Genomic DNA, 27,829 nt, shown 5'->3' on the forward strand with positions numbered 1-27,829 from the left:
AATCTCGTTTTTCAAACAATTGAATACCCCCCAATGTCTCTTAAAATGTTGTGGTGATTTGCACACAGACCACTTTAAAAATCATTGATGGAAATTTTTTGATTTTCTCATTTATCCATGCTGGGATGGTGATACACATACTGGGATGGTGATACACAGTAGTGGGGTATAGATGGGTCCCTGGAGCCGGTGCACTTTAAATATTTCAAACTGAGTGTGTGTCCTGGCTGCTCTCCTCTTTTGTCAAAGCCATCTTCATTCACCTGCAACATAAAAAGTGTTGTAACTTTTGAACCATAACTGCTATTTCAAATCTGTTTGCAGCAATAAACTGTTCAGCAAATTTTAATGTTGTTTGACATGTTACACGACCCCCTTTCAATTTGAAAAAAAAAAGACTTACATTCAAGATGGCCAATTTGAAGATGGCGCCCATGTTCGGTACATACCCTAAAAAATAGACCACCTCACCCATACCTTACTGGAGTATTCAGTTTTCTCATTTCCTGCACAGTTTTTGAAACAAAAGGGTGGGATGCAGAACAGGGTGATAGCAAACAATCAGGAGGCAGATCTGAACACTGCGCTCCAGATGGTCCAGAATCCCTATCAAGCAGCCCTGCTAGTCTGTACAAGCAGCAGCCGCAGAGTGATAGGAGGATGCAGCGCCAGTCTCCCTGTGAGGAATCCAAGATGGCGGATGGAAACGTCTGCAGCTTCGGGCCCCAGGCCCCGGCTACCGCGGGCTATGTTGTGGCCGCTCTGCACTCCGGGAGGAAGGTGGGGGCTCTGGGCAGCACCATAGAGAACAATCCGCAGGGTGGAGAGGTCTGGCCGCAGCGGGGTGAGTGGAAGACGTGGCCGGACCCGGACGAAATTCGAGGCCACGGCTTCACTAGTGAGATAGGCCCCGATCCGGAAGATGCTGTCCGGGCCTCTAATCAAAGCAGGTGGCGTTTCTGGGTCTCCGAGGGTGACAGAGGGAAGCGGGAGGGAGGTGATGGAAGGGTAATAATGCAATTTACTAAAGAAAACGGCACGTCCCCTAAACAAAAGGGTTTACTGAGACTTTTGAATCACCCTGTATATCTAGTTATGCCCCTGGTCTTGCTTGTATGACTGTAGGTCATTATAATGTTACATAATATGAACAGGAGGCACTGTAATGTGGCATAATATGAACTGGAGGCACTGCAATGTCATAATGTCACTTGGGGAGTACTGTATGGCATAATATGTACTGGCAGCCCTACAATGTGGCATAAGAAAAATAATAAAAAACGGCTGCGCAAAATAGCAGGGAAAAGTATACAAACCGAGAGCCGACATGTATGAATAAAAGGTTTATTTAAACAATGTAATTAAAACATGTATATGAAATAAATGCTAAAACTTAATTGATACCATGAAGTTGTATAGCTTGGTATAAAGTCTATTAAACCAATAGTGCAACTAAAATAGCAGCAATGATAACAATGTATTCAATATATATGCTTGAATATAGTTCTCCGCATGAATGGTATCCACAGTCACATTAGACAGACACAAATCAGCTTTCCACTGGTTAGGCAATGTGCAAGTGTTGCAGTCCTCAAATAATTGTGAAGCTTGCCGTGCTGCATTGTGAGCTCAATCAATTAAGCAAGAAGAAATACCTCTCCCGTGGGCTGGTGCAACCGAGCGTCCTCGGTTGATATGTCCTGCAGTGCCCACAACGTTCCTGTATGGAGAGGAAGTTATGCCGCCAGGCGGGTATAGGAGGCTGATAGCCGCGTGCTGGAAAGAACAGCCTTCGGGAATTGCAGTGCCGGTGTGGATCACGCTGATATGGAGCTGAATGCTGCTGTAACGGGTACCTGGTTCAAGGTATCAACAGAACGCGTTTCGTCATGCTCCACATGACTTTTTCAAAGGTGGAGCGTGACGAAACGCGTTTAGTGGCATGACGGGTTTCCAACCTATCTCTGATCTTCCGTTGTGGGAGCACGCCTTCAAACATGGTTTCAGACATCCACAGATGGGTGGATCCGCAATTTTAGTGTTCAAAGATTACAAAATAGAGTTTGTCTACCACCAAAGCGGTTTTTCAAGACAGGCCTGCCTGTGTCAGGAGACAAAAAGGCGGTTCTGCAGACTGTGATTCAATGTCTCGTAGATTCAGCAGTTTTGGTTCAGGTTCCAGTTCACCAACAGGGACAAGGTTTTTTATTCCAGTCTTTTTGTAGCACCAAAGCCAGATGGCTCGGTCAGACCGATATTAACCCTAAAGGGTCTCAATCAGTACGTTACTTACAACAGATTCACAATGAAATCCCTGCGGTCAGTGTTTGCAGGTTTAGAACCATAGGAATTCATGATTTTGCTGAATCTCAATGATGCGCTCATCAGCGGTACTTACGGTTGGCAGTACAACACGACCATTATCAATTTCAGGCACTAACGGTTAGCCTCTCATCAGCGCCTCGGGTATTCACAAAGGTGATGTCTGTGATAATAGCTCATCTCAGATTCCTGGGAGTTATAGTAGTTCCGTATTTAGACGACCTTCTCATCAAGGCTCCGTCTCCGTAAATACTCCTTCAACATACCTTACTCATATACAGTGTACTAGTTCAGCGCGGTTGGATTATCAACTTCAAGAAATCAAGCCTGATTCCATCTCAAAGAATTCAATTCCTAGGAATGATTCTCGATACGGAGGATCAACGGATTTACCTGCCAGAACAGAAAGCACAAAGTATTCGTCATCTGGTACAGTTAGTGCTCAAACCACGGACAATTTCGGTGCACTTGTGCATTCGACTGTTAGTGAAGAGGGTGGCGTCTTTCAAAGCACTCCAGTTCGAAAGATTTCACTCACGTCCTTTTCAACTGGATGGTCTCACACAGTGGTCAGGATCGCATCTACAAATTCATCAGATGGTGCGGTTGTCTCCGATGGCCAGAGTATCACTACTCTGGTGGCTCCAAGTCCACAATCTCACCGCAGGAAAAAGGGTCGGAGTCTGGAATTGGATAATTCTAACGACGCGAGTCTCAAAGGTTGGGGAGCAGTAGTCCAAGATTGTCAGCTTCAGGGTCTCTGGTCAGACCGAGGAAGATTACTGTCAATAAATGTCCTGGAACTCAGGGCAATTTACAACGCGCTCCAACAGGCAGTGCACATGCTCCAGTCTCAGACTGTCCAGGTTCAGTCAGACAACGCGACATACATCAACAAACAAGGAGGAACTCGAAGTTGCATGGCCATGCGGAAAGTTGCTTAAATCCTCAATTGGGCCGAGCATCACCAGGTGATATTGTCGCCGGCAGTGTTCATTCCAGGAGTGGACAACTGGGAGGCGGATTATCTCAGCTGTCAGGATTTTCATCCACGAGAATGGGCATTGAATCCAGAAGTGTTCCAGATGTTGTTCCAGCGGTGGGGTTACCCACAGGTGGATCTAATGGCATCTCGCCATAATCATCAAACAGCTCAGTATGTGTCCAGAACAAGAGATCCAAAGGCAGTGGATGCTCTCACAATCACGTGGCCGTACAGCCTCGTGTATCTGTTTCCACCATTTCCGCTGCTTCTTCGGTTGCTAAAGCGGATCAAAAGAGAGTCCGCCACAGTCATACTAGTGGCGCCTCATTGGTCTCGGAGAGTGTGGTTTTCGGATCACCGCGGTCTACTCGCAGACGATCCATGGCCGCTCCCGCTACGTCCGGACCTGCTGCATCAGGGTCCGTTCCTTTACCCCGATTTAGTGCAGCTGCGTTTTACGGGGTGGCTGTTGAAACAGCCCTCTTAAGACGAGAGGGCATTCCAGAATCGGTTATACCAGCCATGTTACGTGCTAGAAAGCCAGGTATGGCAGCTCATTATCGAAGGATTTGGCGTGCCTACATAGGGTGGTGTGAAGATCGGAAGTTTCCGACATCATCTTTCAAGTTATCCCGTCTTTTGCTATTTTTACAGACTGGGTTAGATGGAGGACTGCGTTTATCTACACTAAAGGTGCAGGTCTCTGCCTTGTCAATTTACTTTCAAAGGCGTTTGGCCCTTTTGCCAACAGTTCACACTTTCCTGCAATGTGTCATCAGAGTACAATCTCCATTTATACCACCTACAGCGCCATGGGACTTGAATCTGGTTTTAGATTTTTTTACAGTCTTCAAATTTTGAACCCTTACAACAAGTGGATGTTAAGTTTTTCACTTGGAAAACCATTTTTCTTCTAGCCTTAGCTTCAGCAAGGCGTGTTTCAGAATTGGGTGCCTTGTCATGCTAGCCACTGTATTTGGTGTTTCATGATGATAGAGCGGAACTTCGGACGAATCCCGCTTTCCTACCAAATGTAGTATCATCTTTTCACATCAATCAACCAATCAATCAATCAATCAATCAATCAATCGTAGTTCCGGTATTATCAGGAAGTTCAGGAACTCCAGCTACTTTGGATGTGGTACGCGCACTACGCGTTTATGTAGCCCGAACATTAACAGTACGTAAAACGGATACATTGTTTGTTCTCTATGATGCAGTCAAGATGGGTTGGCCAGCTTCCAAGCAGACCTTATCCAGATGGATTAAGCTGACCATTCGTCAGGTTATCTTCATGCTAGGCTACAACTGCCTACGTCAGTTTCAGTTGATTCCACATGTTCTGTGGGAACTTCATGGGCAGCAGGTCATGGAGCTTCTACGACGCAACTTTACCGTGCGGCTACATGGTCATCAGTGCGCATGTTTGTGCGCTTTTACAAGTTTGATACGTTTGCGGCATCAGCATCTAGCTTTGGCCGACTAGTGTTACAGGTGCCAAACAGCTCTCCCGCCCAAGGGAGATCTTTGGTACGTCCCAAGAGTACTCCAGTGACCCCTAGTGGATGAAAAAGAAAATAGGATTTTGGTACTTACCAGATAAATCCTTTTTTTTGAATCCACAGGGGGCACTGGACGCCCAGCCAGAGCAGTTTCACCTGTATTGTGGTAAGTTCAATATTTCTTATGGTAACACATTCTCACCGACTTGTTCAAATGTTAAGGTGATTGTTATCTATTGTTGTGTCAACTTTCTAGTTGTCCGTTATGTTATGTGTCAACTTTATAGTTGTCTGTTATGCAGGAGCGGTTCTTGGTGCGGACAAGCAGTGCCTGTGCCCGGGGCACTGCGGGCTGGGGGCGCGGCCGCAGTCACCCCGCATGCACCGCCACCTACCCGCACCCCGCTCCCCGGCTGCAGTGGACGCCGTGGGGCGTGTGTGGGCGTCCACTGCAGCCGGCTCCAGTGACAGACACTAGAGGTCAGTATTGACCTCTAGTGTCTGTGCGGCGCTGCTATGGGAGAGACGTCAGAGGAGGAGACGGAGCATCAGCAGCAGCGGCTGTCGGGAAGCAGGAGCGGGGCAGTGGTAAGTATTTTTTTTTTGTGTGTGTGTTTGACAGCGACAGGGGGCACAGCAGCAGAGGGCACAACTACAGGGGGCACAGCAGCAGAGAGCACAACTACAGGGGGCACAGCAGCAAAGGGCACAACTACAAGGGGCACAACTACAGGGGACACAGCAGCAGAGGGCACAACTCCAGGGGGCACAGCAGCAGAGGGCACAACTACATGGGGCACAACTACAGAGGGCACAACTCCAGGGGGCACAGCAGCAGAGGGCACAACTACAGGGGACACAACTACTGGGAGCAAAGCAACAGGGGGCACAACTACTGGGGCAAATCTACTGGGGGCAAAGCAACAGGGTTCAGAGCAACAGAGGGCACAACTACTGGGGGCAAAGCAATAGGTGGCACAACTACTGGGGCAAATCTACTGGGGGCAAAGCAACAGGGGGCACACAGCTACAGAGGGGAAATCTACTGGGGGGCCCAACTACTTGGAGAAAATCTGGGAGCATAACTTTGGCCACGCCCCTCCCCTATGAAGCCATGCCCCTCCGGCGCGTACAAACTGTTTTACCGCGGGTGGGGGTGGGGGGGGGGTGCCAGTGGAAAGTTTTGCACTGGGCGCCACAAGGTGTAGAACTGGCCCTGCCATTATGTTATAATGTTATGTGTAATTCTCCACTGTTCACCTCTCTTTCGCTCCTATTTGGCTTAGCAAAAAAACACTGAGGCATCGTGGGGGGAGGGTTACACATTTAAATATTTAAAAGTGCCTATCCCTGCTAACGCCCAGTCCATATCCCAAGAGTACTCCAGTGCCCCCTGTGGATTCAAAGAAAAGGATTTATCTGGTAAGTACCAAAATCCTAATTTCCCTCGAGCAGGTACTACACTTGATTTTAGCCAAAAGGCCAAAAAGCGATATATAAATTATTAATGCAGATTGTTTTTCTATTATTCAACTTTAGAATAGAGATGTGCACCGGAAATTTTTCGGGTTTTGTGTTTTGGATTCAGTTCCGCCGCCGTGTTTTGGATTCGGACGCGTTTTGCCAAAACCTCCCTGAAATTTTTTTGTCGGATTCGGGTGTGTTTTGGATTCGGGTGTTTTTTTACAAATAACCCTAAAAAACAGCTTAAATCATAGAATTTGGGGGTCATTTTGATCCCATAGTATTATTAACCTCAATAACCATAATTTACACTCATTTTCAGTCTATTCTGAACACCTCACACCTCACAATATTATTTTTAGTCCTAAAATTTGCACCGAGGTCGCTGGATGGCTAAGCTAAGCGACACAAGTGGCCGACACAAACACCTGGCCCATCTAGGAGTGGCACTGCAGTGTCAGGCAGGATGGCACTTCAAAAAAATAGTCCCCAAACCGCACATGATGCAAAGAAAAAAAGAGGCGCACCAAGGTCGCTGTGTGACTAAGCTAAGCGACACAAGTGGCCGACACAAACACCTGGCCCATCTAGGAGTGGCACTGCAGTGTCAGACAGGATGGCACTTCAAAAAAATAGTCCTCAAACAGCACATGATGCAAAGAAAAAAAGAGGCGCACCAAGGTCGCTGTGTGACTAAGCTAAGCGACACAAGTGGCTGACACAAACACCTGGCCCATCTAGGAGTGGCACTGCAGTGTCAGACAGGATGGCACTTAAAAAAATAGTCCCCAAACAGCACATGATGCAAAGAAAAATGAAAGAAAAAAGAGGTGCAAGATGGAATTGTCCTTGGGCCCTCCCACCCACCCTTATGTTGAATAAACAGGACATGCACACTTTAACAAACCCATCATTTCAGCGACAGGGTCTGCCACACGACTGTGACTGAAATGACTGGTTGGTTTGGGCCCCCACCAAAAAAGAAGCAATCAATCTCTCCTTGCACAAACTGGCTCTACAGAGGCAAGATGTCCACCTCATCATCATCCTCCGATTCCTCACCCCTTTCACTGTGTACACCCCCCTCCTCACAGATTATTAATTCGTCCCCACTGGAATCCACCATCTCAGATCCCTGTGTACTTTCTGGAGGCAATTGCTGGAGAATGTCTCCACAGAGGAATTGATTATAATTCATTTTGATGAACATCATCTTCTCCACATTTTCTGGAAGTAACCTCGTACGCCGATTGCTGACAAGGTGAGCGGCTGCACTAAACACTCTTTCGGAGTACACACTGGAGGGAGGGCAACTTAGGTAGAATAAAGCCAGTTTGTGCAAGGGCCTCCAAATTGCCTCTTTTTTCTGCCAGTATACGTACGGACTGTCTGACGTGCCTACTTGGATGCGGTCACTCATATAATCCTCCACCATTCTTTCAATGGTGACAGAATCATATGCAGTGACAGTAGACGACATGTCAGTAATCGTTGGCAGGTCCTTCAGTCTGGACCAGATGTCAGCACTCGCTCCAGACTGCTCTGCATCACCGCCAGCGGGTGGGCTCGGAATTCTTAGCCTTTTCCTCGCACCCCCAGTTGCGGGAGAATGTGAAGGAGGAGCTGTTGACGGGTCACGTTCCGCTTGACTTGACAATTTTCTCACCAGCAGGTCTTTGAACCTCTGTAGACTTGTGTCTGCTGGAAAGAGAGATACAACGTAGGTTTTAAATCTAGGATCGAGCACGGTGGCCAAAATGTAGTGCTCTGATTTCAACAGATTGACCACCTGTGAATCCTGGTTAAGCGAATTAAGGGCTCCATCCACAAGTCCCACATGCCTAGCGGAATCGCTCTGTTTTAGCTCCTCCTGCAATGTCTCCAGCTTCTTCTGCAAAAGCCTGATGAGGGGAATGACCTGACTCAGGCTGGCAGTGTCTGAACTGACTTCACGTGTGGCAAGTTCAAAGGGTTGCAGAACCTTGCACAACGTTGAAATCATTCTCCACTGCGCTTGAGTCAGGTGCATTCCCCCTCCTTTGCCTATATCATGGGCAGATGTATAGGCTTGAATGGCCTTTTGCTGCTCCTCCATCCTCTGAAGTATATAGAGGGTTGAATTCCACCTCGTTACCACCTCTTGCTTCAGATGATGGCAGGGCAGGTTCAGGACTGTTTGCTGGTGCTCCAGTCTTCGGCACGCGGTGGCTGAATGCCGAAAGTGGCCCGCAATTCTTCGGGCCACCGACAGCATCTCTTGCACGCCCCTGTCGTTTTTTAAATAATTCTGCACCACCAAATTCAATGTATGTGCAAAACATGGGACGTGCTGGAATTTGCCCAGATGTAATACACGCACAATATTGGTGGCGTTGTCCGATGTCACAAATCCCCAGGAGAGTCCAATTGGGGTAAGCCATTCTGCGATGATGTTCCTCAGTTTCCGTAAGAGGTTGTCAGCTGTGTGCCTCTTATGGAAAGCGGTGATACAAAGCGTAGCCTGCCTAGGAACGAGTTGGCGTTTGCGAGATGCTGATACTGGTGCCGCCGCTGCTGTTCTTGCTGCGGGAGGCAATACATCTACCCAGTGGGCTGTCACAGTCATATAGTCCTGAGTCTGCCCTGCTCCACATGTCCGTGGTTAAGTGGACATTGGGTACAACTGCATTTTTTAGGACACTGGTGACTCTTTTTCTGACGTCTGTGTACATTTTCGGTATCGCCTGCCTAGAGAAATGGAACCTAGGTGGTATTTGGTACCGGGGACACAGTACCTCAATCAAGTCTCTAGTTGCTTGTGAATTAACGGTGGATACCGGACACACGTTTCTCACCACCCAGGCTGACAAGACCTGAGTTATCCGCTTTGCAGCAGGATGACTGCTGTGATATTTCATCTTCCTCGCAAAGGACTGTTGGACAGTCAATTGCTTACTGGAAGTAGTACAAGTGGTCTTCCGACTTTCCCTCTGGGATGACGATCGACTCCCAGCAGCAACAACAGCACCGCCAGCAGCAGTAGGCGTTACACTCAAGGATGCATCAGAGGAATCCCAGGCAGGAGAGGACTCGTCAGACTTGCCAGTGACATGGCTTGCAGGACTATTGGCTTTCCTGTGTAAGGTGGAAATTGACACTGAGGGAGTTGGTGGTGTGGTTTGCAGGAGCTTGGTTACAAGAGGAAGGGATTTAGTGGTCAGTGGACTGCTTCCGCTGTCATCCAAAGTTTTTGAACTTGTCACTGACTTCTGATGAATGCGGTCCAGGTGACGTATAAGGGAGGATGTTCCTAGGTGGTTAACGTCCTTACCCCTACTTATTACAGCTTGACAAAGGCAACACACGGCTTTACACCTGTTGTCCGCACTTGTGTTGAAATAATTCCACACCGAAGAGGTGATTTTTTTTGTATTTTGACCAGGCATGTCAATGGCCATATTCGTCCCACGGACAACAGGTGTCTCCCCGGGTGCCTGACTTAAACAAACCACCTCACCATCAGAATCCTCCTTGTCACTTTCCTCCCCAGCGCCAGCAACACCCATATTCTCATCCTGGTGTACTTCAACAGTGACATCTTCAATTTGACTATCAGGAACTGGACTGCGGGTGCTCCTTCCAGCACTTGCAGGGGGCGTGCAAATGGTGGAAGGCGCAAGCTCTTCCCGTCCAGTGTTGGGAAGGTCAGGCATCGCAACCGACACAATTGGACTCTCCTTGGGGATTTGTGATTTAGAAGAACGCACAGTTCTTTGCTGTGCTTTTGCCAGCTTAAGTCTTTTCATTTTTCTAGTGAGAGGATGAGTGCTTCCATCCTCACGTGAATCTGAACCACTAGCCATGAACATAGGCCAGGGCCTCAGCCGTTCCTTGCCACTCCGTGTCGTAAATGGCATATTGGCAAGTTTACGCTTCTCATCAGACGCTTTCAATTTTGATTTTTGGGTCATTTTACTGAACTTTTGTTTTTTTAATTTTACATGCTCTCTACTATGACATTGGGCATCGGCCTTGGCAGACGACGTTGATGGCATTTCATCGTCTCGGCCATGACTAGTGGCAGCAGCTTCAGCACGAGGTGGAAGTGGATCTTGATCTTTCCCTATTTTAACCTCCACATTTTTGTTCTCCATTTTTTAATGTGTGGAATTATATGCCAGTATCAATAGCAATGGCCTACTACTATATATACTGCGCACAACTGAAATGCACCACAGGTATGGATGGATAGTATACTTGACGACACAGAGGTAAGTAGAGCAGTGGCCTTCCGTACCGTACTGCTATATATACTGGTGGTCACTGTCAGCAAACTGCAAAACTAAAATGCACCACAGGTATAGAATCTAGATGGATAGTATACTTGACGACACAGAGGTAGGTAGAGCAGTGGCCTTCCGTACCGTACTGCTATATATACTGGTGGTCACTGTCAGCAAACTGCAAAACTAAAATGCACCACAGGTATAGAATCTAGATGGATAGTATACTTGACGACACAGAGCTAGGTAGAGCAGTGGCCTTCCATACCGTACTGCTATATATACTGGTGGTCACTGTCAGCAAACTGCAAAACTAAAATGCACCACAGGTAGAGAATCTAGATGGATAGTATACTTGACAACACAGAGGTAGGTAGAGCAGTGGCCTTCCGTACCGTACTGCTATATATACTGGTGGTCACTGTCAGCAAACTGCAAAACTAAAATGCACCACAGGTATAGAATCTAGATGGATAGTATACTTGACGACACAGAGGTAGGTAGAGCAGTGGCCTTCCGTACCGTACTGCTATATATACTGGTGGTCACTGTCAGCAAACTGCAAAACTAAAATGCACCACAGGTATAGAATCTAGATGGATAGTATACTTGATGACACAGAGGTAGGTAGAGCAGTGGCCTTCCGTACCGTACTGCTATATATACTGGTGGTCACTGTCAGCAAAACTCTGCACTGTACTCCTCCTACATAATACTGCTGCTCCCCAGTCCCCACAATAAAGCAGTGTGAGCACAGATATATGCAGCACACTGAGCACAGATATGGAGCGTTTTTCAGGCAGAGAACGGATAAAACTGGTGGTCACTGATCAGTAAAACTCTGCACTGTACTCCTCCTATATAATACAGCTGCTCCCCAGTCCCCACAATTAAGCAATAAGCACAAATATTTGCAGCAACATTAATAAACAGAGAGGACGCCAGCCACGTCCTCTCCCTAACATTTCCAATGCACGAGTGAAAATGGCGGCAACGCGCGGCTCCTTATATAGAATACGAATCTCGCGAGAATCCGACCGCGGGATGATAACGTTCGGGCGCGCTCGGGTTAACCGACCTATACGGGAGAATCCGAGTATTCCTCGGACCCGTGTAAAATGGGTGAAGTTCGGGGGGGTTCGGTTTCCGAGGAACCGAACCCGCTCATCACTACTTTAGAAGGGATCGGGAAGATCACAGCACCTGAAGGTCCTGCAAAGTAGGCAGATCCTCCACGGGGCGACCTATACCCGCGCAAAAATTCTTCTCACATGAGTAGTGAGGAACCAGGCGTTACCCCGCCTCGTTAGTTTTCTTACTCATTAGTTTTAGGCATACCAGCTCACTGCCATACGAGTGGTACCACCCTTTCGTACAATATTAAACATATAAGGGAGAGTTAAACTGAATGATCTCAAGTGCTTTATATATGTAGATTACTGTCAGATACTCTGTAATCCTGTTCAGTTTCATATCATGTATTCATATTTAAAGAGCAGTTTGTGAAGTAAACACAGTACACACATATATGTAAATGATATGTTTTGAAGAAGTGCATGATGGTAGCAAAAAGATGCGACGCCAACCGGACGTGATGACGTTTGCTGCTGGCGTGTTCCCACCCACTTTCTCCTAGTTGCAGTGGCGTTGGTGGTGTGGAACTGTGTGGTGGGAGAAATATGCCGACGTGTTGCTGGATGTACTGATCTGAAAATGGGTAATGACGGCGGGCGCCGGGATGTACAGCAGGTAAGGGGGTGGCTGTTATTGTACTCTGATATCTCGTCATAGGTGCGAATTACAGCGTTTCCTATATCCGCCCCAGTACCTTGCGATTGGCAGCGCGGCCCAGAGCGCTGTATGCTCAGTGGTCGGTGTGCAAACCTCTGGGATCTCGGTGGCCATCTTGGGATAGGACATGAAGTCTCACTGAAGAACAGAAAGACTGGAGTCTGTGCAGTAACACACTCCTAGTTCAATAAAGAGGGAAGTCAATCTGGCAACTATTGGTAATTAAGTAGTGAGTGGCAGTGTCAGTCACTCACTGCATGCGTGGCATGTGACAGACTTTGCCGATGTCAGCAGAGATGTCATCAGTGTGAGGAGCAGAGGGAGGAGACAGAGAGCTTGATTCTGCAGTGGACACAGACATCTGCTTCTTTTGATGCAGTCTCGTCTACATCTACTGATAATGCCGCGTTTTCAATTGCAGTGTCCTGAAAAAGTGTACTTCCACCACTGTGCATCTTTGGACACACCACTGGTGCACCATCGAAGCTTGCACCAGCTCTACGGCAGGGGGCCCACACCAAAAACCATGTACCATTTCTTCAATACTTACCGCTCCGGAGTCCTGTGGCGGCATCTCCAGCACTGCACAAATTACTGTGAAAATGGTTCAGTGCCCATTATCCCAGCATCTTGCTCATCTGCAATAGAAAATTCAATGGGAAAATGGCTGCGAAGCCATTTCTCCGAAGACCTGCACAAGCGCAGTAGACTCTCACACAACGCCAGAGTCTACTAGTGCTCACTAATGCACTGCTGGCTAGAAAGGAGTGGGCCCGGACGGAGAATACGCACTGACCCCCTTCTCTCTTAATACACGCTACACTAAACAATGTTTTGTGAATAATGTTGAAACATTGGTACTACTAATGTTTTCTTTTAATGTCCCATATCTAATTTAATGGGGGTATTCAATAACACGCAAAGGTTTACTCCGCGACTAACTGCCAGCAAAAAATCCTGTGTCGCGAAAAAGTCTATTTAATTAAGTGTACTTACACCCAGAGGCGTCGGAATGGGGGGGGGGGGGGCAAGGGGGCAGCTCACTCCCCCCAAACATGAGAGACGCGCCTGCCGCCACAGTACGCGGCTGAGATAGGCGCCGCACATAACGGCCGCTTCATCCGTGGACCGCGATTCACTGACTGTCACTGTCTGGCAGTGACAGTCAGTGTTGCTGCTGCTCCTCCCGTATTGCTCTGATCACGCATATGTAATGAGCAGCGGAGCGTCATGACGTCAAGCCGCTCATTACATATGCGCAAGCTTTGCTGGGGCCGGCCACGGATGTCGCAGGGGAGAGACTGTCACTGAAAATGCGGGGGCCGCCCGCTCCTGATTGCCCGCCCGCCTACCTGGCCAGCCAGCCAGTCAACGTTCTGTGGGGGTATGTGTTCCTGGCACTGTGGGGACATATGTATATCTGGCACTGGGGACATATGTATGTATAATTGTCTCTGGGGGCATTTATGTATATCTTGCACTGGGGACCTATGTATAACTGGCTCATGGGGCATATATGTATCTGGCACTGGGAACATGTGTATAACTGGCTCTAGGAGTGTATGTGTGTGTATATATATATATATATATATATATATATATTCCTAGAGCCAGTTATACACATGTTCCCAGTGCCAATATACATATATACCCCTGAGCTGGATATCCATACAGTATATGCCCCCAGAGCCAGTTATACATACATGCCCCAGAGCCAGATATACATATATGCCCACCGCACATCACTGATATATGCCCACAGAGAGGTAGATATATATATATATATATATAATATCTATCTATCTACCTCTCTGGGGGCATATATCAGTGATGTGCGGTGGGCATGTATGTATATCTGGCTCTGGGGCATGTATGTATAACTGGCTCTGGGGACATATGTATATCTAGCTCTGGGGGCATTTATGTATGTATATCTGGCACTGGGGGCATTTATGTATGTATATCTGGCACTGGGGGCATATATGTATATCTGGCACTGGGGGCATATATGTATAACTGGCACTGGGGACGCTCTACAGTGTATATAATGGGCTCTGTCAGGCATAATGTGTGTAAGAGGCTCTACCAGACATAATGTATATAAGGGGCTTAGGGGGTAATTCAGAATGGTTTGCTGCAGCGACAGTGATCACAGTCTGAATCCCTTTGTGGCGTGTGCACGCACCCCGGTAGCCCAGTGAAATGCTGACAGCATCTCTGGGCTGCGATCACCTCTGCCTGATTGAGAGAAAGTGGTGGTTGCGGGGCGGGTGAGGGCGTGCCAACGGCGTAAGAACACCGTTGGCTGGGTGCGGTCCAGACAACGCAGGTGTGTCCGGTCCGTTGCGGCGGCGGCTGCGTTGGAAGGGAGATACTAGCCAGGTGCAAAATCATCACCGCTATGCGATGCTTTCACACCCGTGCGGGGGGGGGGGGGGGGGGGGGGAAGGGGGGAGGGGAGAGCCAGACATGCTGGGTGGAATAGCCCTGTGCTGGACGTTCCCCGCATGTCTGAGATACTGATCGTAGATGTGCTAAATTCAGCACATCTACGATCAGTTCTGAATTAGGCCCTCTACCGGGCATATTGTGTGTAAGGGAGCTCTACCAGACATAATGTATATACGGAGTCACTCACTCACTGCTACTCCATAGAGTTTCGTACAGGTACAAGTGACCTGTCTAAGGTGGCCATAAATTAGGGGCGCCAAATTGAGATTTTATCTTGCCCCCCCCAACTGAAAAACGTTCTGACGCCCCTGCTTCCACCACTGTGCATCTTTGGACACACCACTGGTGCACCATCGAAGCTTGCACCAGCTCTACGGCAGGGGACCCACACCAAAAACCATGTACCATTTCTTCAATACTTACCGCTCCGGAGTCCTGTGTCGGCATCTCTAGCACTGCACAAATCACTGTGAAAATGGTTCAGTGCCCATTTTCCCAGCATCTTGCTCATCTGTGTCATCCTGTGTCGCGAAAAAGTCTATTTAATTAAATAGCCATATTCCTGTTTCGAAAAATCAGGATTCATGTGCGGAAACCCAGCGATTCCAGGTAAACTGCGGAATCAATGTTTTATTTCCCACCCATGTCCCGTTTCTCTGGGGGGTTTTTACGTGGACTTTACCTCGCAGCTCCAAGAGCTGCGTGGTTCAGTCCGTCTGTGGGGACTTTCACATGGGGAAATTTGCCGCTGATTGAATACCTCCCGCGCTGCAATTTACCACGCTAATTGAATCCCCCCACCCCCTCGCCAGGGTAGCTAGCTTACTTACAAAAAAAGATGATACATTGGTTAGAATCTGAAATCTATTAGGGATGGCCATTGGAAACCAATGGTTTGCAACCATGGATTCGATTGAAGTCATTTTTACATAAAAAATAAGATTTTAAACCTACCGGTAAATCTATTTGTCCTAGTCCGTAGAGGATGCTGGGGACTCCGTAAGGACCATGGGGGTATAGACAGGCTCCGCAGGAGATAGGGCACCTCTAAGAACTTTGACTATAGGTGTGCACTGGCTCCTCCCTCTATGCCCCTCCTCCAGACCTCAGTTAGAGAACTGTGCCCAGAGGAGATGGACACTACAAGGCAGGATTTGGAAATCCAAGGGCAAGATTCATAACAGCCCACACCAATCATACTATGTAACCTGGATCATACATAACCAGTTAACCGTATGAACAAAAAACAGCAACGGTCCAAGACCGATTCCAACTGTAACATAACCCTTATGTAATCAACAACTATATACAAGTCTTGCAGAGTTTCCGCACTGGGACGGGCGCCCAGCATCATCTACAGACTAGGAGAAATAGATTTACCGGTAGGTTTAAAATCTTATTTTCTCTTACGTCCTAGAGGATGCTGGGGACTCCGTAAGGACCATGGGGTTTATACCAAAGCATCCAATCGGGCGGGAGAGTGCGTATGACTCTGCAGCCCCGACTGAGCAAACGCTAGGTCCTCATCAGCCAGGGTATCAAACATGTAGAATTTAGCAAAAGTGTTTGACCCCGACCAAGTTGCCGCTCGGCAAAGTTGTAATGCCGAGACGCCTCGGGCAGCCGCCCAAGAAGAGCCCACCTTCCTAGTGGAATGGGCCTTAACCGAATTTGGTACCGGCAATCTAGCCGTAGAGTGAGCCTGCTGAATCGTATTACAGATCCAGCGAGCAATAGTCTGCTTCGAAGCAGGTGCGCCAATCTTATTGGCCGCATACAGGACAAACAGGGCCTCTGTTTTCCTAATTCTAGCCGTCCTGGCTACATAAATCTTTAAGGCCCTGACTACGTCCAGGGATCAGGAATCCTCCAGGTCACTTGTAGCCACAGGCACCACAATAGGTTGATTCACATGGAATGAAGAAACCACCTTAGGCAAAAATTGCGGACGTGTCCTCAATTCAGCTCGATCCACATGAAAAATCAAGTAGGGGCTTTTGTGTGACAAGGCCGCCAATTCTGATACTCGCCTTGCCGATGCGAAAGCCAACAACATGACCACCTTCCAAGTGAGAAATTTCAACTCTTGTTAAGCGGTTCAAACCAGTGTGATTTTAGGAACTGCAACACCACGTTGAGGTCCCATGGTGCCACTGGAGGCACAAAAGGGGGCTAGATGTGCAGCACTCCCTTTACAAACGTCTGGACTTCTGGAAGAGAAGCCAATTCCTTCTGAAAGAAAATCGAGAGGGCCGAAATCTGCACCTTAACAGAGCCTAATTTCAGGCCCATATCCACTCTTGTTTGTAGGAAGTGGAGAAAACGACCCAGATGAAAATCTTCCGTAGGTGCATTCTTGGTCTCACACCAAGACACATACTTTCGCCAGATACGGTGATAATGCTTAACCGTCACCTCCTTCCTAGCCTTTATTAAAGTAGGGATGACCTCTTCCGGAATTCCTTTTTTTGCTAGGATTCGGCGTTCAACCGCCATGCCGTCAAACGTAATCGCGGTAAGTCTTGAAATACACAGGGCGCCTGTTGCAACAGGTCTTCCCTCAGCGGAAGAGGCCAGGGATCTCCTGTGAGCATCTCTTGTAGATCTGAGTACCAGGCCCTTCGAGGCCAGTCTGGGACAACGAGTATCATCTGTACTCTTCTTCGTCTTATGATCCTCAACACTTTTGTGATGAGAGGAAGAGGAGGAAACACGTAGACCCACGGTGTTATCAGAGCGTCTACTGCTACTGCCTGAGGGTCCCGAGACCTGGCACAATACCTCCGAAGTTTTTTGTTGAGGCATGACGCCATCATGTCTATTTGAGGAGTTCCCCAAAGACGTATTATGTCTGCAAAGACTTCTTGATGAAGTCCCCACTCTCCTGGATGGAGATCGTGTCTGCTGAGGAAGTCTGCTTCCCAGTTGTCCACTCCCGGAATGAAGACAGCCGACAGAGCGCTCACGTGATTTTCCACCCAGCGAAGAATCCTGGTGGCTTCCGCCATCGTGACTCTGCTTCTTGTCCCGCCTTGGCGGTTCACATGAGCCACTGCTGTGACATTGTCTGACTGAATCAGAACCGGTAGGTTTCGAAGAAGACTCTCCGCTTGTCGAAGGCCGTTGTATATGGCCCTGAGTTCCAACACATTGATGTGTAGACATGACTCCTGGTCTGACCAAAGTCCCTGAAAATTTCTTCCTTGTGTGACTGCTCCCCATCCTCGGAGGCTTGCGTCCGTGGTAACCAGGATCCAATCCTGAATTCCGAATCTGCGACCCTCCAGTAGGTGAGCACTTTGCAACCACCACAGGAGAGACACCCTGGCCCCTGGGGACAGAGTAATTTTTCGATGTAAGTGTAGATGGGATCTGGACCACTTGTCCAGAAGGTCCCATTGAAAAGTCCTTGCATGGAACCTTCCGAATGGAATGGCCTCGTAGGCCGCCACCATCTTTCCCAGAATTCGAGTGCACTGGTGAACAGACACCCTTTTCGGTTTCAGCAGGTCTCTGACCATGTTCTGGATGTCCTGGGCTTTCTCCATTGGAAGGAAGACCTTCATTTGTTCCGTATCCAGTATCATACCTAGGAACGGTAGTCGAGTTGTCGGAATCAACTGTGACTTCGGTAGATTTAGAATCCAACCGTGTTGCTGGAGCACTTTCAGAGAGAGCGCCACACTGCTCAGCAATTTCTCCCTTGATCTCGCTTTTATCAGGAGATCGTCCAAGTATGGGATAATTGTGACTCCATGCTTGCGCAGGACCACCATCATTTCCACCATTATCTTGGTGAAAATCCTCGGGGCCGTGGAAAGTCCAAACGGCAACGTCTGAAATTGGTAATGACAATCCTGTACAGCGAATATCAGGAATTCTTGATGGGGGGGATATATGGGGACATGAAGGTACGCATCCTTTATGTCCAGAGACACCATAAACTCCCCCTCCTCCATATTGGCTATTATCGCTCTAAGCGATTCCATTTTGAATTTGAATCTTTTTATGTACAGGTTTAGGGATTTCAGATTCAAGATAGGTCTGACCGAACCGTCTGGTTTCGGGACCACAAAGAGGGTTGAGTAGTAACCTCTTCCCTGCTGGTTCATGGGAACCCTGATTATCACTTGCTGTATACACAGCGTTTGAATTGCAGCTAACACTACATCCCGTTCCGACGTGGAAACTGGTAGGGCCGACTTGAAAAATCGGCGCGGGGGCACCTCTTCGAATTCCAGTTTGTAACCCTGGGGAACTATTTCTAACACCCAGGGATTCAGGTCTGAGCTGACCCGGACCTGGCTGAAAAGTCGAAGACGTGCGTCCACCTGTGCGGACTCCCTCAGGGGAGTCCCGGCGTCATGCTGTGGGTTTTGGAGTAGTCGGGGAGGACTTTTGTTCCTGGGCGCCTGCCGAAGCAGGTGCTCTTTTGCCTCTGCCCTTACCTCTGGCAAGGAAGGAGGATCCCCGACCTCTTCTGGACTTGTGCGACCGAAAGGACTGCATCTGATAGGGTGGCATTTTCTTTTGCTGTTGGGGAATATATGGTAAAAAATTTGATTTACCTGCTGTAGCTGTGGAAACCAGGTCCGTCAGCCCATCCCCAAACAATACATCGCCCTTATAGGGTAGTACTTCCATATGCTTTTTGGAATCCGCATCACCGGTCCATTGGCGAGTCCATAAGGATCGTCTCGCTGAGATCGACATGGCATTGGCCCTAGAAGCCAGCAATCCAATGTCTCTTTGAGCATCCCTCATAAATAAGACTGCGTCTTTTATATGGCCTAGAGTTAAGAATATAGTATCCTTATCCATATTTTCAAAATTATCTGTCAGCTCATCTGCCCAAGCTGCAACTGCGCTACACACCCACGCCGACGCAATCGTCGGTCGTAGTACAGCACCCGTATGAGAATTAATACACTTTAAGGTAGTTTCTTGCCTGCGATCTGCAGGGTCCTTAAGGGCAGCTGTGTCAGGAGACGGTAGCGCCACCTTCTTGGACAAGCGCGTCAGTGCCTTGTCCACAGTGGGAGGGGATTCCCAAATCTCCCTGTCCTGTTTAGGGAAGGGGTATGCCATATAAATTATTTTGGGGATCTGCGGCCTCTTCTCCGGAGTTTCCCAAGCTTTTATAAAGAATTCATTTAATTCATGAGATGTGGGAAAATTAATAATCTGTTTCTTTCCCTTAAACATGTGTACCCTTTTGTCGGGGACCGAGGGTTCATCCTCAATATGTAACACATCCCTTATTGCCACAATCATACACTGAATGGTTTTAGTCACCCTAGGGTGCAATTTTACTTCGTCATAGTCGACATTGGAATCAGAGTCCATGTCGGTAGTAGTGTCTTGTGTTAAGGGACGTTTTTGAGACCCCGACGGGCCCTGTGAATCGGTCCAATCCGAGGATTGACCCCCTGATGTTCCCCTTAATTCAGCCTTATCAAGCCTTTCATGTAAAGATGTCACACTTGCATTTAACCTATGCCACATGCTCATCCAATCCTGAGTCGGCACCAGCAACGGGGACACACCACTCATTTGCTCCACCTCCTCCTTGGAGAAGCCTTCTGCTTCAGACATGTCGACACACACTTACCGACACCCCACACACACAGGGGGTTACCTACCTATAAGGGGACAAAACCCCAACCAGGCCCTTAGGGGAGACAGAGAGAGAGAATGCCAGCACACACCCAGCGCCCAAACACTGGAATATATGACCAGATAGCGCTTTTATATATTTTTAATGTTAATCTCCACTCACTGCGTCGCCAATGTGCCCCCCTCCTCTTTATTTCCAGCCTGTGAAGCTCAGCAGAGGAGAGAACAGGGAGCCAGCGTTTTCTCATGCAGCCTCTGTGGAGAAAATGGCGCTGGTTAGTGCCGAGGATCAAGCCCCGCCCACCCGACGGCGGGCTTCGGTCCCCTCATGATATTGTAAGAAAATGGCGGGGGTCCGTGGATTTACTGTCCCACAGCCTAATCCAACATATTTATGCCCAAATAGAGGTTTATTGCTGCCCAGGGCGCCCCACCCCCTGCGCCCTGCATCCTACAGTGCCTCTTGTGTGTGTGTGTGTCTGGGAGCAATGGCGCGCAGCTTACCGCTGCGCGCTTACCTCATGAAGATCTGATGTCTTCTGCCGCCTGAAGTCTTTTCCTCAATACTCACCCGGCTTCTATCTTCGGCATCTGTGAGGAGGACGGCGGCGCGGCTCCAGGACGAACCCCAGGTGAGACATGTATTCCGACTCCCTCTGGAGCTAATGGTGTCCAGTAGCCTAGAAGCAGTGCCCAACCTTACAAGCCAGCTCTGCTTCTCTCTCCTCAGTCCCACGATGCAGGGAGCCTGTTGCCAACAGGACTCCCTGAAAATAAAAGACCTAACAAAATTCTTTAAAACCGCAAACTCTTAAGAGCTCACTGCTTTGTACCCTTTCTCCTCTGGGCACAGAATCTAACTGAGGTCTGGAGGAGGGGCACACCCATAGTCAAAGTTCTTTTAGGTGCCCTATCTCCTGCGGAGCCCGTCTATACCCCCATGGTCCTTACGAAGTCCCCAGCATCCTCTAGGACGTAAGAGAAAAATGTTTCCTACAGTTGCCAGCCATTGGATGCTACATGTGATGCCCATCAGACTGTCGGAATTCAGCTGCGGACACCTGGAGGTGGGATACGCAACTTTGCTTAAGTGCTCGTGTATGAAGCTCTGGCTGCTTCTGCCCATACGGCTCAGTATAAAATAAGGAAGGACACCAAATTTTGATGGTTTAACACCAACGATATTTTTCTTGTGATGGTAGTGTTTTTACCATGTTATGGTGGCTTCCTGGTGGCAGCTGACATTGAATGATGCAGAAGAAATAGCCATCCAATGTTAAAAACGAGACAGCCACAGGGTGATATTGCGCAAACATGTTTTCATTCCGAATGCAGCTTAATCAAAGCAATGCAATGTTTTTTTCCCCATCAAATTCTTTTGAGTGTGTAAATCCCGCCATCATTTGATGGCATGCAATGTGAAGTGATTCTTATGAATACAACAATCATCTTTCCGTTATTAATCTTCCAGAATAGAAACGATTAATGCAGATTGTTTTTCTATCGTTCAACTTTAGAAGGGATCGGGAAGATCACAGCACCTGAAGGTCCCGCAAAGTAGGCAGATCCTCCACGGGGCGACCTATACCCGCGCTAAAATTCTTCTCACATGAGTAGTGAGGAACCAGGCGTTACCCCGGCTCGTTATTTTCCTTACTCATTAGTTTAAGGCATACCAGCTCACTGCCATACGAGTGGTACCAGCCTGTCGTACAATATTAAACATATAAGGGAGAGTTAAACTGAATGATCTCAAGTGCTTTATATATGTAGATTACTGTCAGATACTCCGTAATCCTGTTCAGTTTCATATCATTTATTCATATTTAAAGAGCACTTTGCGAAGTAAACACAGTACACACATATATGTAAATGATATGTTTTGAAGAAGTGCATGATGGTAGCAAAAAGATGCGACGCCAACCGGACATGATGACGTTTGCTGCTGACGTGTTCCCGCCCACTTTCTCCTAGTTGCGGTGGCATTGGTGGTGTGGAACTGTGTGGTGGGAGAAATATGCCGACGTGTTGCTGGATGTACTGATCTGAAAATGGGTAATGACGGCGGACGCCGGGATGTACAGCAGGTAAGGGGGGTGGCGGTTATTGTACTCTGATATCTCGTCATAGGTGTGAATTACAGCGTTTCCTATATCCGCCCTGGCAGTGGCGTAAGTTCGCCCCAGTCGCCCGGAGGCATGATAAAATGTTAGTGCCCCCCCTATACATATAGGAATATATATATATATATATATATATATATATATGAAAGAATAAGTGGCACTCACGGGACTTGATTGATAAAAATAAGACTCAGGACACGGCGGTCTCAGATGAAAGATCTTTCAGCTGAGACCGCCGTGTCCTGAGTCTTATTTTTATCAATCAAGTTCCGTGAGTGCCACTTCATTGATTTAGCTACAAGGTCCCACAAACCTGTTAGGAGGCACCTGGGCATTAACTGGAGGAGGAGAGAGTGCCGGCACTTATATATATATATATATATATATATATATATATATATAGTCGGGGAAAAAACTGCGGCACTCAGGGTCTTGTATTAGTGTGAAGATGTATTAGAAATACATGACAGAGAACATCAACGTTTCGGGGGATCTAACCCCGTTGTCAAGATGTGAGAGAGTGAAGAAAGTGCTGAAGGTGACTTACCTATAAAGCGAAGAAACCCGCCAAACCGCCAGTGAGCGTCCATCCGTGTTCCCGGTGCGCAGAGCGGCGCTGTGTGGTGACGTGCGTGCGCGGCTCGTGATGACGTGGCTGCTCGGTTGCTAGGCAGCAGTCGGGACGCCGAGGACGGGATGCGTGCACGTGACCTGGGCATAATAACAAAGATCAGTGCAGTGCGACCTCCCCAGAACCCTTGTAGAGACATAGTAAAGGCATCTAGAGTAACATGAAAAACCAATCCTGGCAATGAAGGAAAAAAGGGGAGGGGGAGGGGGGGTTTATACGAGCCCGTTGTGAGCCACCCTATGTTGGTATATGGGCAAGCAGCATGCAAGACCGTGAACCGTACGTCCCTGATAATGTATGAAAATATATAGAAAGGAGAGGGAAAAACAGAGCGCAGTAAATGGAATAAAGAGACTAAGTTACCCAACAGAACAGACAAAGCTAAACAAAGCTGAGATCATGCCGGGTATTGACCATGGTCCAGCATTTCTTGTAATCGTAAAGGCTGTGTTGTTGGAAAATCATCCAAATGTACTCCACACTATTCTTTCGTTTAGTCCATCTGGCTGGGTAGTGTTGAGTCTGTAAATCCAAGAAGACTCCCTGCGAAGGAGTTGTCCATCCCTGTCACCCCCTCTGAGGGATTTTGGAACGTGATCTATGATGATATGCTTAAGATCAGATAAGCAGTGCCTTGCTTCGTAGAAGTGTCTGGCCACCGGTTGTTCCGAAGAACTCCCGGCGAGGGCCGCCTTGATTGCGGAGCGGTGTAAAGCCATGCGTTCCCGTAAGGATCTGATAGTCTTGCCCACGTAGCATAAGCCACATGGGCAAGTGATCAGGTAAATGATGTAGGTGGAGGTGCAGGTTACCACGTGACGCATGACAATCTTTCTACCTGTCCGTGGTACGATGAAAGTGGAACCCGTCAACATGTGGCTGCAGGTTGTGCAGCCCAAGCAGCGGTAGCACCCTGGCTTCTTGATCAGAAATGAGTCCTTTTGAGACCGGATGGGAGAGCTCGAAATGTTGGAAATGTCGGTGTGCACTACCAAGTCCTTGATGTTACGGCCTCTTCTATAGCACATCATTGGAGTCTTGTGCTTGAAGGGTAGACGTGGGTCAGAAGATACAATTGGCCAGAGCGCTCTGTTAGCTCTGTTCAGTACCGCACTGCAGGTGTCGAATGTAGTGGTCCAGATGATTCTGTTGTCAGTGGACCTCTTCCTGGTTTGTAATAAAGTGGAACGGGGTAACTGTAGTACCTCCTTTTTGATGGCCTCCAGTGTAGTGCATTCGTAGCCTCTAGCGGTGAATCTTGACACCATCTTGTCCAATTCCTCCTCCAGGAGGTCAGGTTGACTGTTGATTCGAGCTACCCTCATCATTTGAGATCTGGGAAGACCCAGTTTCAGTGATTGCGGATGGTGGCTGTTGGCCCGCAGAAGAGTGTTTTTATCGGTGGGTTTATTGTATACACTGGTCTGTAGGCTCCCCGCCTTGATGGCAACCTGGACATCCAGGTAATTAATAGATGACATGGACCAATGAAAGGTGATTTTGAGTGTCGAAGGTCTGTCATTGATGGATTCCAACAGTGATTTCAAAGCTGGTTCACCTCCTGTCCAAATGATGAACAGGTCGTCTATGTACCTGGTAAATAGTGCTATATATTGAACGATGGACTGATCTTGGAAGAACATGAGGACCTCTTCCTGGAACATGTACACGTTAGCGTATGACGGTGCCACGTTACTTCCCATCGCGCACCCGATTCTCTGTTGATAGAATCGGCCGTCAAAGATGAAATAATTTCGTGTAAGAGTTAATTCCAATAATGTCATGAAGAGGTCCAGGTCGACATCCTCCATCTTCTCTTTCACCAGGAAAGTTCTCATGGCTTCTAGACCCCCGGCATGCGGGATGCTGGTATACAGACTGCAAATGTCCACCGTGCAGAGGATTGCTCCCTCGGGGACTGTGCCATAGTTGTCCAATAAACGCAGAAAGGATGTGGTGTCTTTCAAATACGTCGCCTGCTTGAGGACCAACGGCTGCAACATGTAGTCAAGGAACTGGGAAATGGGCTGATAAAGGGATTGTCTGGCAGAAATTATCGGGCGACCAGGGGGAGTCTCGAGATTTTTGTGTATTTTAGGAACAGTAAACAAAACAGGAACTACCGGAAACTTCTGTGTAAGTGCCTTGTGTAGCTTTTCAGAAATGAGGTTCTGTGAACAGGCTGTTGCCAAGATGGTATCCAATTCTTGTTTGTACTGTGCCGTGGGATCACCATCCAATAGGCTGTACGTATTGGGGTCTGCTAGCTGAGTCAGAATTTCCAAACGATAGTATGTCATGTCAAGGATCACCACCCCGCCCCCTTTGTCTGCGGGGCGGATGACTATGTCGGTGTAAGATCCCAGGTTCCTGAGTGCTGCCCATTCCTGCTTGGACAAATTATGATGATGCTGCTGGTTTGCCCTAGTGTATTTGCTGGTTGCTTCATCTACCAAGCGTATGTACGTCTTGATGGAAGAGTTGGCGGACTGTGGGTCAAAAGTAGAATGACTCCTTTTGTTCAAAAACGGTTGAAAAATGGTTGTTTCGGCAGACTCTTGTTTGGGATGCTGTGCAAAATATTCCTGTCTGCGGAGCTTCCTGGCAAATTGATACAGGTCAATCTTCCACTCTAGATCCTTGTGTTGATTGGTGGGGACAAATGACAGGCCATTGTTGAGAACTTCTGTTTCGGCAGGCGTAAGGGTGCGTTGAGAGAGATTGTAGATCATGTTTTGTTTTTTGCAGCCCGATCTTTTAAGTCTCGTGTTCTGGCCGCCCCTGCGGGTGGGCGGCCTCTTGCCTTGGACTGTGATGCGGCTGCCATGCCTAAAGGGACAGCCTGCGAGTCTTGTGAGCCGTCAGAGTCAGCGACAGCAAATTCGCTGTCGCTGTTGGACGAGGCTGCAGATCTAGAAGTATTCTCTCTGCGCCGACGCCATCCTTGTCTCGGTTTTGGTCGAAATGTCTGGGAGCTATTGGAACCGCTTCCCATGATCCACCTGTAGACCCTGTTGTTATCATAGTCGTCCTGTACAATATCATGTTTATTCTTCTTAAACTTGATCAGGTCCCTGCGATAGGTGTCGCATTGGGAACGTAATTTCGATAGCCAGTCATGTGATGTGTCCCCTTGTAGTACAGGTAGGTGGTCAATTTCAAACGATGTGATTTTTTCTTTTACCAATTTCAGTTCCCTCCCGGCTTCTTCAATCACCAGCAACATGAGGTCCATGCTGCATTTATTGGTGATCCCTATCCACTTTTTGCAAAAGTCCGGGTTATATCTTCCTATGGTCGGGGAGTTCTTAACCCTGAATCCTCTGGGAATCATACTTTCCCTGTGGTAATCGGACAAGGATATGCCGTGCAGCAAAAAATCAATCTCTCTGCGTTTCAGCTTGAACAGCTTCTGAAACAGATCATCTGGGCCCAATTGCTGGTCACTGAAGGAAAGTTGCTCTTTGAAACGCAGTCTGTCCGCATCTGCGTCTGTGAAGCTATATAGGTCCCCTTTGTTAATGTTGAGTTGCTTGCATCCTCTGACTTCCTCCGTTGGCGTTGTGGAGGTGGAGGGATTCATGTTGCCAGGCGCCGAAAGGGTCTGGATTGGTCGAAGTGCAGAAAGTGCTGTAAGTGACTGCTGCAGCTATAAAGTGCTGAGTGCTGTACGTGAAGAAAGTGCAATTGTGCTTGATTAAGAAAAGGGCTGCAGCTGGTGTGGCGGACTCCTTTCACATGTAAATTAAAGATGACAATGTAGTGGGGTGCCCTGGCCCAGACAGGGGACGTCTGTAAAGGCGGCTCCTGAGGATATGTAGATCATGTATGGCCCGGCACTCCTCCTCTGAATATAGCGCCCCGGTGCCCTCAGCAACACTTGTAGGTAGTCGGGAAAAAAACTGCGGCACTCAGGGTCTTGTATTAGTGTGAAGATGTATTAGAAATACATGACAGAGAACATCAACGTTTCGGGGGATCTAACCCCGTTGTCAAGATGTGAGAGAGTGAAGAAAGTGCTGAAGGTGACTTACCTATAAAGCGAAGAAACCCGCCAAACCGCCAGTGAGCGTCCGTCCGTGTTCCCGGTGCGCAGAGCGGCGCTGTGTGGTGACGTGCGTGCGCGGCTCGTGATGACGTGGCTGCTCGGTTGCTAGGCAGCAGTCGGGACGCCGAGGACGGGATGCGTGCACGTGACCTGGGCATAATAACAAAGATCAGTGCAGTGCGACCTCCCCAGAACCCTTGTAGAGACATAGTAAAGGCATCTAGAGTAACTGGGGAGGTCGCACTGCACTGATCTTTGTTATTATGCCCAGGTCACGTGCACGCATCCCGTCCTCGGCGCCAGGGCACCCCACTACATTGTCATCTTTAATTTACATGTGAAAGGAGTCCGCCACACCAGCTGCAGCCCTTTTCTTAATCAAGCACAATTGCACTTTCTTCACGTACAGCACTCAGCACTTTATAGCTGCAGCAGTCACTTACAGCACTTTCTGCACTTCGACCAATCCAGACCCTTTCGGCGCCTGGCAACATGAATCCCTCCACCTCCACAACGCCAACGGAGGAAGTCAGAGGATGCAAGCAACTCAACATTAACAAAGGGGACCTATATAGCTTCACAGACGCAGATGCGGACAGACTGCGTTTCAAAGAGCAACTTTCCTTCAGTGACC

At 48.2% G+C, this 27,829-nt stretch overlaps 1 long non-coding RNA gene, 2 other non-coding genes and 1 pseudogene across 3 annotated transcripts; all 4 read right to left on the reverse strand.

Annotated features, from left to right (window-relative positions):
* Positions 1–27,343, reverse strand: LOC134956976 (uncharacterized). Its single transcript, XR_010186349.1, has 3 exons — positions 27,182–27,343; positions 23,064–23,227; positions 1–263 (listed from the first exon to the last, which is right to left on the reverse strand). It is a non-coding gene; the product is annotated as an uncharacterized LOC134956976 (long non-coding RNA).
* On the reverse strand, positions 6,218–6,303 carry LOC134959278 (U2 spliceosomal RNA; annotated as a pseudogene).
* LOC134959298 (U12 minor spliceosomal RNA) lies at positions 11,722–11,871 on the reverse strand. The gene has a single exon (XR_010187347.1). It is a non-coding gene; the product is annotated as a U12 minor spliceosomal RNA (small nuclear RNA).
* On the reverse strand, positions 21,918–22,067 carry LOC134959296 (U12 minor spliceosomal RNA). The gene has a single exon (XR_010187345.1). It is a non-coding gene; the product is annotated as a U12 minor spliceosomal RNA (small nuclear RNA).
* Positions 27,344–27,829: the final 486 nt, after the last annotated feature.

The sequence above is a fragment of the Pseudophryne corroboree genome, chromosome 9 (assembly GCF_028390025.1).
Source record: "Pseudophryne corroboree isolate aPseCor3 chromosome 9, aPseCor3.hap2, whole genome shotgun sequence".
Lineage (NCBI taxonomy): Eukaryota > Metazoa > Chordata > Amphibia > Anura > Myobatrachidae > Pseudophryne > Pseudophryne corroboree.